The sequence below is a fragment of the Hemicordylus capensis genome, chromosome 1 (genome assembly GCF_027244095.1).
Source record: "Hemicordylus capensis ecotype Gifberg chromosome 1, rHemCap1.1.pri, whole genome shotgun sequence".
Taxonomy (NCBI): Eukaryota; Metazoa; Chordata; class Lepidosauria; order Squamata; family Cordylidae; genus Hemicordylus; species Hemicordylus capensis.
In genome coordinates, this window is record NC_069657.1 from 271,643,187 (window position 1) to 271,654,926 (window position 11,740).

Genomic DNA, 11,740 nt, shown 5'->3' on the forward strand with positions numbered 1-11,740 from the left:
TTGACAATCCTTGTGATATTAGACGAATGGCTCTTCTTGGCAAGGAAAATAGTTCATGTAATTGTTGCAGCTAATTGAAAAGGCTAATTCCTTTGGAGACTGCAGGCATTTCTTGTTGCGCAGGGTGAATATATTATCTTAGAACTCTGGATCAGAGGATGTTAAGTTCAAATCCTGCCATGGGAGTAATAGCTTTGAAATGCTTCAGTGTTGATTCTGCAATTTGTGGCTTGATTTTGGTGGGAAAGGCATTTTCTCAGCCCCGTTCTCTTGATGTGTCAACATTTGAGAAAAACTAAATAGTAAGAATCTGAGCAGGAAGACTGATGTAGCAGTTAAGTAAAAAGAGCAGTGAGGTTCAGCAATATGTAACTAGTTTGATGTCAGTCTTCACCTACAAATCAGGGTGCCATCAATGCAATTTTTTCCCCTTTTACCCATGAGGAATGCTGAGGCTCAGGTATTATACATGACCTTATAAAATCATGTATAATATTGGGACATTTTGTTGTGAAGTTTTGCTTCACCAGTCATTCAATGGAGAGAAGGATCACATTAAAAATTTTTTTTAATACTCATTACTATATCCAACAAATATTAATGTGGAGACAAGGGACATCAGAGAAATTCTCTAAGTCAGGCCCAGAAAATAACTTCAGAAGTTTGTTAAAGCTCACTCCAAGAAGAAATTGACTTTTCAAGCCCCAAATATTCTCATTTGGGGAATCAATATAATATATACCTAATTGCAATGCTAGCAAACCAAATTCTTAAGATGGGAATTCCAAAAGACTAAACTTGCATATAGAACAGCACAGAAAAGCAATACATTCAATAGCACTCATAATTCACAAATAATAAAATAACCATAGAGCTTTAAAAGACATGACTCCTAGCAAGTCTCCTTGGTGTTATCCTAGCTGTTTAATTGTGGCAACACTACATGCGGGATGATTCCTGAGACAGGTAGGAAGTTAACTGACACAGGAAACAAAAAAAACCCAGAGAAATGGAGTTAGAAAAGCCACCCAGAGACATAAGTTTGGGTGGGATATAAATTTGATACATATATACATACATACATACACACGATACGTGCTTATATGTGTAGGAGTGATGAGATGGGAGATCTGCCTGGTGAGGGGACCTCTGGGTGGCTTATTGTGAATTGAAGGGCCCAAATATAGTTATTTCTGCTTGGAAACTCGAAGCCTTGGGAATCTCTAGGACATATCCATAGAATGCACACTCCATCTCAGCTTTCAGTGGGGTGGATGGTCAAAATAATGAGAATTAGCACAACCTCAGTTCCTGGGAACCACAAGGTAAATCCAAAGGAGGGCTAGCAGGCAAGGCTAACCAGCTATTGAAAATGGTGAAATTATTCATGCTGAACTGGGCTTTACCACAGACACTGAGAGCTGAACAACTGCTGAACAAATACCTAGGTTTTGGGGGTGGGGTGGGGTGGTTATGTCCTAAAGGCTGAGCTCTGTTAGTGGTTGGGCTGAGCACCTTCTAGAGTGGGTGAGGAGATTGCTTCATGGTGGGATTTATTTCTTGGTGATTACTTTTAATTTTCTGGGGAAGGATTTTTAGTATATGCTTACTAAAGTTGTTTGCAATTGTTCTAGGGTCCTCCTAAGTCATCTGATTTACTCAGAGACCTGTTCAGCCCATTTGTTATTATTATCAAGCATGGAGAGGGAAGCCCTGGAGCCAAACATCCTCTCATCTTCCATTGCCAAATGTGTTGTTCTTCTGGTCTCTGGTAATACCAATGTGGACCTGAAAGGTCCTGGTACTGCGTGGGTGATCCATAAGTATATTGTTTGGGCTGAAAAGGTTGTTACTCCTAACACCAGTCATCTTCCAACCCACGCTCAAACTAGATCTCTTAAGATGTTATAAATTGTAAGCATGAGTGCTGCTCACAAGGAGGAAAGCATGGAGGAAGTCTCACTGCCACCACCCCCATGGTCACTCACCCCCTGTGCCTGACGGCAATGCTTATGGCAGTGTTTGATCCAGGCAATGCCGTAAGCATGATGGCTGGTGATCCCGTGAGCTGCAACCATGATCGATCAAGGTTGCAGTTCATGGAATCACCAGCCATCAACTTACAGCCGCAACCCAGACAAACAACAACAAATATTTATAAACTTTCCAACAAAAGTTCCCAAAGCGGTTTACACAGAGAAATAATAAATAAATAAGATGGATCCCTGTCCTCAAAGGGCTCGCAATCTAAAAATAAACGTAAAATAGACACCAGCAACAGTCACTGGAGGTACTGTGCTGGGGGAGGATAGGGCCAGTTGCTCTCCCCCTGCTAAATAAAGAGAATCACCGCATTAAAAAGGTGCCTCTTTGCCCAGTTAGCAGGGGTTAACAGTGCCTTAAGCGTGGTCGTCAGGTGCAGGGGGTGAGTGACAATGGGGGTGGGACTTCCTCCCTACTTCCCCCCTCGCTTATGCTTACAATTTATGTCTGAAGAGGGCTACTCTGTCTAGTAAAATGGTTACTAATCAGACCTTTGCGTTCTCCATTTGAAGCTGATTCCAACTGCCTACTCTGGATGTAATGAAATCAAATTCCATGAAATCATATATTCATCTTTCTATAGTTTTCTTTCTTTATTTGATAATGTTTCTCTCTTGGCAAGCATAGAATCTTACATATTGTATGTCATCTCTAAAGAAATCCAAACAAACCACTTTGAGCCATGCTGTAAGAAAGACTCTTTCAACAAAGCTGCACCAAAAGACTTCAAGTTCATCTTCCTCTGTAAATAGAGTGGTGAATAAGATGCCTCAGTGAAATGCTTAGCTGAGTGTACAAGAAATCCGAATAATGTACACATTTTAGAAAATGTTCTTTAAAAAAAAAAGGGGGGGGGGACATTTCTGAAATGTTTTCTTTCCCTAACTATATCTCATTCTCATTACAATCCTGGGAGGTGTGTCATATCTGTCCAGGGACAAGGCTTTACACAAGAATGTTACTTCTTTATATCAATATAAAGAGATACTGTATATTTAAGGTATACATTATGGATTTGATGCTGCACCTGCTACCCACTAGAACTTCTGTGTATACCATCAGAAGTATTAACCTTTGCAATGGGAGTTAGCAGAGATGAATACCCCAACAGTGTTTATTTGCATAATCAAAGACAACAATATCACACAGAAACAGAAAAGCATCAATAGCTACATTTGCCTAGCAGAGTTTAATAGCCTAGTTTCCACCAGCAATAGGCATGGGGCCTAGAAACATGTCTTACTTTGTGCTTGTGCTTTTTGATTTAGGAACTGGTTGCAATATTATTAGTCTGACATGCTTGTGGGGATATGAAACTGTGGTTGTTAGTACTGCTGTTAAGTCTGCTGCCATTTTTTAAAAAAAACAAACTAGATAAAATGACAAATACATGTATTAGAATGTCAGTCATACATCACAACTTAGTAAAAGCAACAGAATTGCAGCAAACAGAACAACAAAAACACAGAGAAAGAGAGAGCTCAGAACCATCAGAAACAGCAGCAACTCTACTCTCTACCAGAACCCAGGGAAGAAGGGAGCCAACCCTACCTCACATGACATCCCGCATGGCGAATGTCCCGGTAGTGCTGTCAGCACACAGGATAGCAGGATACTGCAGGATTGTTGAACCAACCTTTGTTAATAACCATCCTTGGGAAAGCATGTAGAATAACCAAACTGATCTGAGGCAGGTCCTTGAAGAAATCACCTGCCTGAAACTAGCAGCAGAGCAACTTGCTGTCTAGCAGCAATCTCTAATTCCACCCTCCACTCACAACTACTAAGCAGGTTGGGGCCCTGTCCTAAAGCAACAGTGGCCACATTTGCATGTAACATGAAACCGGAGGCTTGCTGAACCCACGGTTAATTTTTCTAACCATGCAGACGTTCATCCAACTGCAGCCTGGCAACCTCCATTTTCCAGGCAGGGGAGCCACTCCCTCTTCCTGGCCTGATGAAGCTGCATCCCAGCAAGCTCCGTAGCACTCACTTTGCCAGACTGTGGGCAAGGCGTCAGGACGTCTCCAGAGTGGCAACCATTGGCCACAAACTTGAAGGGGGTGTGCTGAACACGATTATTTCTTTTTGGGATGGTCTGCCCACCCTTGGAAGGTAAAGGGCATTTAAAAGGGCATTGCACTGCCGCCCCGCAAAAGAAAGAGTCTTGCACAAGCATAATTTCTGGTGGGGGTAGATGCTGAGGGGAACTAATTTTCTACTCAGGAAAGGGCAGAAAACACAAATACTTCCTAGGAGGGGATATGTATGTGAGGGAGGGCAAAGGATCCTGGGGCCTGGCCCACTGTGACCACAGCTGCTCTTGCAATGGCTCACCCCAGAAGAGCAGTCCACAGAGACCAAACCGCACTCCTGCCCCTATGGCAGCTTGCCACCAGGGGATTAGCATTCTCATGAGAGGGCCAGTCTACTGGGGAGGACCTTAGGCTTGCCAGCCTTTAGTCTTCCATCGGACTGCGCACTATCAAAAAAAGGGGGACCCTGCTTGCTTGGGGCCCGTTCTCTCTGGTTAATGATAAATCTTTTGCATTGCAACCCCCGCCTCTCCAGGGAAGCCTTTGAGGCACCCAAAGGAGATTTTGATGCTCCATGTGTCCAGGCATAGCCAGGTGCACAAAAAGGGGTAACACCAGGACCAGGGACAGATTTTTACTCTCATTCAAATTTCCTGGGTTTTGACTGACGTTACAGATTTGCCACCATGGGGAATCACGGGAGAGGGGAATCTTGATTTTCCATAACTGCAGAAGTGTAGGGTAGCCATTCCAGGCAAAAAAACAACCCCCAAGATGGACATGTTTAAATGGGCAAATGGGATGGCAGAGTGCCTGTTTGACTGCTTCTTTGTGGCAGTCACCAAGACAGGGAAAGGTGTTTGCCAGGGTACGCATTCCCGCAGCTTGCTTGTGTTGAGCAACCAGGCAGGACGGCATCTGGTATCCGGCCCTCGTGTGTCTCCATGGCCTGACACTCTCGTGGGGGAGCGCTCCATGAGAGAGGGATGTCATCGCACATTATTAGCTATTTTGCCCGACACCCCTGTCCCCACAGACGGTTCTTCTCATGAGTTGTGATGGGACATCCCCATGGCCTTCTACTCCCATAAGAGAGCGGTCCACTCAGAAGCAGCATCTATCGTCATCACAGAGGAGGGTCTTCCCTGTCACTGAAGGCAATGCTGATCCTGCTGCCCAGCTCTTCTTATGAGTAACCCTAGGGTCTGCATGTGTTCACCAAAGGGGAAGGGGCTTGGCCTCCCTTCCCCAACTTCATTGTAAATATTTTTTTTTCTTAAAATGTTTTTTTTTTTTAAGTCTTCAGCCACTAGTACAAAAAATATTCCTCAGCCATACTAGAATCCCCAGGTGGGACTGCCTTTTAAACCCAACCCCGGGTATCACCATCCTGCCATATGTTGCCACCCCAGCAATATAATGGGGTTGCCCTGTTTATGTTGCCACCACGACTGCATGTGCTTGTGAACATACCTCTTTATCACTTCATTCGCAGGAGCACATAGTGCCTGTCTTGCTATCCCATCCCCTTTCTCTCTTGATTGCCAGGAGGGGGGAACAAGGGACAGAGTTGGAAGAGGGCACGCCCCTGTGTGGCTTTCCCATTTGACAGGCTTGGAAGCTTGGGATGGGACGTGGCAGCATCCCCATTGCTGGGCAACTGCTTTATTAAATTAGAGACACTGCCTATATTATTATCCCCATATACAGTCGATAACTTTCATTGTCAGGGTTCTCTTGTGTGCTTGATGCTGCCCTTGGCTGATAAGCCCTGTTATTGGCTATGAATAAGTCACAGAGCTGCAATCCACCCAGCCCTATGCAACAAACCATTTCCAAAACACGGACAAGCTTTGGGAATGGACATAGCATGGAGAACTGCAGCAAGGAGTGGGAAGGAGGATATGATATCCCAGTATAAGCACAGAAACAAACACAGACACCTAAGAAAGTCCTTTGGATGGCCAGCTGTGAACATAAGATAAATCAGTCATAGAACTAAAATTTCTAATAGGTTACATTGATTACATTTAGATGTTGCTATTGATTACAGTTATTTATGACTGCACCACCAGAAGTTAGTGACCTCTAACTTCCACAGAAGAGAAGACTCTCTTTGATTTTAGTGGGACTGGGACCAATTCCCAAGTCAACAAGAGCTATCGTTGCTTAAGAAAAAGAATGCCCATAAGGTTTTCTATTTCACTGAAACCAGTGCTTAAATCACTAAATAGTGTGGGTATCTCCCATTCCATCAGACAGCAAATATTCTGAAGTATCCATATATTATATTTAACATAAAAATATACAGAGCCACTCAAAATTTGACTGCATATAAAAATGCATTTTTTTTTTTTACAAACCTAGCTTTTCTTTCAATTTTTAAAGAATGCTTCTCTGTAGAGGTTGCCATTGTTTTATAACAGACTTTGTGGTCAAGTTTGCCAAAAAATGTGGATATCTAGTATACATTTGGTGCATACTTGTTCCATTTTACATTGTATGCTCACTTTATTTGGTTTGGGGAAAGTGTCTTCTGAACATCCTTCTATTGTTCTCTAGATATTTGGGTTTGGGAAAATGGTGCTTAGATCATATGCATTTCTTAAGCATCTATGGAAGGAATGCACACAGTTCATCCAGGCAATCCTCTGTAATAGGTAAAGTAAAGTAAAGTTTTGTCATCGAGTTGACTCCTGGCGACCACAGAGCCATGTGGCTGACTTTGGTAGAATACAGGAGGGATTTACCATTGCCATCTTCCGTGTGGTATGAGATGATGCCTTTCAACATCTTCCTATATCACTGCTGCCCAATATAGGTGTTTCCCTTAGTCTGGGAAACATATCAGCAGGGATTCAAACTGGCAACCTCTTGCTCCCTAGACAAGTTACTTCCCCGCTGTGCCATTAGGTGGCTCTTAGCTCTTAATCCCAGGTTTCAGCAAGAATCCCTTCTATGCTGGCATTATTTATCTGTTATATTTCTTCTCTGACTTTCCTCAATAGAGAGAGGGCATGCCCTCAACTCCTGCCTGTAGGCTTCTAGCAGCATCTGGTGGGCCACTGTATGAAACAGGATGCTGGACTAGATGGGTCTTGGACCTGATCCAGCAGGGCTGTTCTTATGTTCTTAATTCAAATTGCATACATAGGTTTTCCAGGAAGCTTCCCATTCAGGCACTGACCAGACCCACACCTACTAGCTTTGCAAGCTTCCTACATCATGTGCCTTTATAGATATCCTGGGATCCTATGCTAACACTGAAAACATCCAAGCTCCATTACTAATACTGAACAAATATCGGCTCTTGCCAGTAGGTTAGATGCTCAAAGCAATCTCCTGTCATATAGGAGGCACTTATACTCAGCAGCAGTGCTATGAAACAAGCTACAATAGTGCTATGAAACAAAAGCTACAATAATTTGCATTATTGCTATGAAACAAGCTACAATAATAGTGCAGCAGGGAAACGACTTTTTATTTATTTATTTATTGTTGAATTTCTATACCGCCTTTCATTAAAAACAACCCCAAGGCGGTTTACAAAAGTTAAAAACATACAATAAAAATGACAATTAAAATATTAAGCTAAAAATGTAAAACAAATCTAATTTAAAAACTATAAAATACAAGCAGAAAAACACATAGACACAAGAGTAAAAACACATAGAAGCAGCAGTAGAAACAGTCATATAAAAGCCTGGGTAAAAAGCCAAGATTTAAGAAGCTTTCTAAAAACTGTGATGGAGTCTGAGGAGCGAATGGCCACTGGGAGAGCATTCCAAAGTCTGGGGGCAGCAACAGAGAAGGCCCTGTCCCGAGTGCACGACAGATGAGCCTCCTTCATTGTAGGCACCTGGAGCAGAGCCCCCTCAGATGACCTTGTCAAGCGGGCAGCAACCCTTGGGAGCAGGCGGTCCCTCCAATACCCCGGGCCCAAACCATTAAGGGCTTTAAGGGTTAAAACCAGCACCTTGAATTGGACCCGGAAACGAACTGGCAGCCAGTGCAGCTCTTTCAGGATGGGTGTGATGTGCTCCCACCGGGCAGCTCTGGACAAAACCCTAGCTGCTGCGTTTTGCACTAGCTGCAGTTTCTGGATATTCTTCAAGGGCAGCCCCACGTAGAGTGCATTACAGTAATTCAGCCTTGACGTGACTAAGGCATGGGTAACCGTGGCCAGATTTGCCTTCTCTTGAAAGGGATGCAGCTGGCGCACTAGCTGAAGCCGTGCAAAGGCACCCCTGGCCACAGCCTCCACCTGAGCTTCCAAAAGCAGAGCCAGGACCAGTAGTACACCCAAGCTGCTTACTTTCTCCTTCAAGGGGAGTGCAACCTCATCCAGAACCGTTAAAATCTCCTCATCTCGATTGGTTCTCCTACTGACCAACAGTACCTCTGTCTTGTCCGGATTCAATTTCAGTTTATTAGCCCACATCCAACCCATAACAGCCTCCAGCCCCCGATTCAGGACATCCACCACCTCCCTAGGATCCCTAGGACAAGGAGAGATAGAGCTGAGTGTCATCCACATATTGCTGACAACTCAATCCAAGTCCCCGGATGACCTCTCCCAGCGGTTTCATGTAGATGTTAAATAGCATGGGGGACAAGACCGAACCCTGCATGACCCCACAGGCCAGTGGCCACGGAGTCCAGCAGTAGTCCCCCAGCACCACCTTCTGTACCCTCCCCCAAGAAAGGACCGGATTAACCAGCCAGAGGTTGCCGGTTCAAATTCCTGCTGGTGTGTTCACCAGACTATGGGAAACACCTATATTGGGCAGCAGCGATACATGAAGATGCTGAAAGGCATCATCTCATACTTCGTGGGAAGAGGCAATGGTAAACCCCTCCTGTATTCTACCAAAGACAAGCACAGGGCTCTGTGGTTGCCAGGAGTAGGGATGTGCAAACCGGCTCTACATCGAACCAGTTCGGTTCGACAGTTTGGGGTCAAACCGAACCATCCCCTGTTCGGTCCGGCCCCGGACCGAACACCCTCTGAATGTTCAGGGGGTTCATGAACGTTTTTTTGGTGATGGCGCGCCTGCGTGATTGGCCTCTTCGTGGCACGGGCCCTTCTCCACACCAAGCGGAGAAGGCCGAAAACCAGCTGAAAAGTGGCCAAACCGGCTGGAGGGGGACATAAGGAGAGTCAGCAGGGGGAGGGGGGACCTCTTCGGACCCTCCCCCCCGCCATCTCCAGCCTGGGCCACGCAGAGGCCAATCGCGCTGGCGCATGACCTCCAAAATGGCCAACGTGCCTAGTGAAGAACACCAAAAACCAGCCAAACAGCCAGCCGGCGGGGGGAGGGGGACCTCCGCGGACTCCCCCCACTGCCTCCAGCAACTCCCCAGAAGAGAGTAAGGTTAAAAAAAAAAATTTTTTTTTACACTGAAAAACATGTTCAGACTCAAACTAAACCAGGCCAGCCTGGTCTGTGCACATCCCTAGCCAGGAGTTGACACCCACTCAATGGCACGCTTTACCTTTACCTATGAAACAAAGTGCTCTGAAACAAATGCTATGAAACAAGCTACAATAATTTGCTACTGAAGAACCTGCAGCCAATCACGCAAACATAACCCCCATCTTGGGTAGAGTGCTGGCCTTTCTCTGATGCATCATACTCTGGTTTCAATTCAGGAAAAGTGTCTGTCTGTTTATTTATTATATCTTAAATCTTTATATGCTCCATCTGTCAGCTCTGTGTGGTTCACAACAAATAAAATGCCAACATAATAAAACCAGCGGGCAATAAAAACGAAAAGCAGTATAAACAGTTCAGAACAATTTAAAAATAATTTTACAACACAGGAAGGCCAGTCCAAAAACATGTCTTGAAGGCCAGTAATGTTGTTGAGCCTTGGATTTCTGTGGGCAGCGCATTCCACAGCCTAGGAGCAGTTGCAGAGAAGGCCTGATTTTAAGTTGCCACCAGATGAACCAGTGGCCGCTGGAAGGAGACCTCCCCAGGTGACCTTCATGTGTGTTGGTGCTCATGTAGAAGAAGGCATTCTCTAAGATAACTTAGACCTAAGCTGTTCAGGGCTGCACAGGTGGGACTGAGGGCTGGGGCAAGACTTGCTGTTGCTGACAAAACCCACTTCTGCTAAACAGAATTTAGGCCAATACAAGTACAGGTGGCCCTCATTATTGGTGGGCGTTCCATTCTCACCTAGAGATGCCAATATAGAATCTGCAAATAATGAAGCCTTACCACTATGAGAATCCAGGGATAAAGGATAATGGGGACAAAAAAGCAGAAATAAAGAGGATAAAGCACAGTACCTTGCTCTCCAGGCCTCCAGCTCTCCAGCAAGGGTCCCCCAAACCTGCAAACCCTCCCAAACGTGAATTTTTGCCAAAAATATCAGGGGAGAATTTTAAAAAACAACAACAAAAACACCACAAAGTGGCTCTGTGCTGCAAAGTGGGGGCAGGAATGATGTCGGTGATAGGTGAATTTTGCCTATTTTAAAAACCTTGAATAAAGAAACTGACTCCCTTAGACCCAACCGCAGATATGCGAAACTGTGACCCCTGAGCCCACAGATAACAAGGGCCACCTGTATGTGTTTTGGCTTACCTGGAGATGGGGCAGCATTCACTGTTCCTGGAGCATCTATTCCAATGGTGGTGAGTAGGGAGGGCTATTCTCACGATCGATGGGAGCCGGTCTAAGGGAGCCCAGCCTGGTTTCTATCACTTGTGAGAACTACCAGGCTTGCAAGTGAACCTGGTGGTTCAACGGCGGCTAGCCGACCTAAATACCTCTCCCCCTAAACAAGGTTAACAGAGTGAGCACTCCATTAACCATGCTTTTGTGATTGTGTGTCAGCAGCCGCGGCAGACACACTCGGGATGGGGTGGAGGGGGGACCCCAGGAATGCACTGCACACTTGTGTGGTGCATTTCTGGGGGGCTGGCGAGGCACACGGCGGAGCTTCCCTCCCCTTGACCCCCAGAGCTCCCGAGCGAGCAGCAGCCAGGCACGGGAGCGCCTGACCTAAGCGGCCGCTTGTCTAGGCGGCCAGATCAGCCACCCAGCAACAAGCTATTGCTTGTCTGCAGGGAGTGCAGGTCAAGCCCACTCTCCCCAGAGAACCCCTTTAGGCTCTACACACTGATCACATGTAGAGCCTCGGGGTGTGCACAAACAGTGCACCACCACAAGCGCTGGTGCCAGAAGCTGCACTGGCCAGGTAAGCAACTTACTTACTCTCTCTCCATCCCCGCACGTCTGCCCCTTACCCCTGAAATGGTCCCCCATCCCCTGTACTTGTAAAAGGGGATCCTCACCAGATTCCCTTTTACCAGTATATCCTCCTAACCAGTTCAGCCCTGTTCGATGGTTGAACCGGACCCGGTTCAGATGGACACAGAACTGGACCAGGCTGGATCAATTCTAATCCGATTCAGATTTGGACTGAACCAGACAAACCAGTTCCATGCACACTCTTAGTGGTGAGGAATAGAGGAAGATGTGGCATTGGCAGGACAGCAGGCCATTACAGGGGAAAGGAAATCAGAATATTAATAGCTGTTACCCCTTCCAACTCCCTGCCAGCTCTTTGACCTTATCAATTTATTCTTTCTTTAAGATATATTCCCCTTAAAATATGTGTGTTTCTCTTGAAAATTCATGTTCCGT